This window comes from Cucurbita pepo, chromosome 10, assembly GCF_057944985.1.
Source record: "Cucurbita pepo subsp. pepo isolate OVF chromosome 10, ASM5794498v1, whole genome shotgun sequence".
Lineage (NCBI taxonomy): Eukaryota > Viridiplantae > Streptophyta > Magnoliopsida > Cucurbitales > Cucurbitaceae > Cucurbita > Cucurbita pepo.
The window spans coordinates 11,089,209-11,090,846 of record NC_141807.1 but is presented as its reverse complement, the minus strand read 5'-3'; positions in this window follow the sequence as shown (position 1 = coordinate 11,090,846).

Here is a 1,638-nt window from a genome sequence, read left to right as displayed (position 1 = left end):
ATAATCTTCATATTCTTTATAATCTTCATATTCTTTATATAGCGATAAGGAAGGGAGGGATAGAAAAGATACTCATAATATCATTATGACTATGCCATATTTCATTAATAAAAGAGAGTAATACATCCACAAACACACACATATATATTTCGAGAGAGAGAGGGCTTTATTATAAGTAGAGATAGCATTTTAGTAGTTGTATTGCTACTTGGGGACAAGGAACTCGAGAACTTCTTTAAAAGTTATGCACCTTTGTAATAAAAGACCAAGGAATATCATCGTTATTTATAACTTCTATCACAATAATATAAATTATGCGAGAACGACGTTCTCTAGTCATACCAACCAGACCGTTCACCACACGCTTGTAGATGAAACGATGTCCACTATTCTCGTTATTCTTTTCAACTACGAACCTTCCTGCATTCTGCACTACTAGGATATTGACATCATTAATTGGTACTAAAGCATCTAAAGGCAACCCTTCCACACGGCTCATTCTAACACCTTTGGTAAATAGTTCCAAGAGACATTGTTAGGCCGATTTTGTTCATGAATACTTAAGAATTTGATATTTATAGTTGTAGTTGAACGCTACTTAAATTGATGAAGTGAAATCTTTCTAATAAAGCGTTTGTCCATTAGAATAGGTTAGAATTAAATTCTTTATAGTTCGAGATAATAGTTGTATTCTTTAAGTCATTGAGACTAGTGTTACTAGTACTTGTTAGTATATTTGAGTATAAATATTAAAATGATTAGTTATTAAATATTGTATAAATTAAAGCGTTTATAATTCAAATGCTCTTCATAACCTAATTCATAAAAAAATAAATAAAATAATTAGGAAGTATTTATGTGCTAGATTAAAATAAGATGCATAAAAAGAACTTGCCGTAATTACTTTATTCATGGACCTTTAATTTTAAAAGTAACTTAAAATATTGCAATATTGTGATTCAATAGCCTATTATGAAATTAGGCCGGAACTAAAAAAAATAATATTTTTAAAAGATGGAAAAATTCATGAGCCAACCAAAATATGTATTCAAAGATGAATAATTCACAACAACAATCACAAACAATATTAATTAGCATCTTGTCTTTTGGTTTGTCGCATTTTCAAACATGAACAAACCTCAATTTCGAGTCGGTGAGTATTATGGATCATAATCAACAGTACTTTGCAAGTAGCTTTGAGCATTCACAAAAGGTCGAACGTTGAATTTCTTTAGAATGGTAACCAAATAACCGATGATTATCATACAATTCACATATTATAACATATCATAAGCATATCGATTCACAAACATTTCACATATATCAATATATATGACAGTTGCAGAACCACGAGCACAGTCAACATCAAATATAACCATACGGATGGTAAGGCCACCTACCTGATTAGCTTAGGCTGGTGTCCCCAATTTATCCTTAAGAAAGTTCGATTTGTCTTTTGTATTAAAGTCAACCTATATGAACATGACATCAATTTCAATCATTTCTCTCAATTTTATGATGCTCTAGTGTTAGATTTCATGGGAAAATTGCACGAGTAAGGTCTTGAAATGTCTATATATCAAAACTGTTTAACACTTTCCAAATCTTGATTTTTTGGCTGTATGAGTTTTTTTTTTT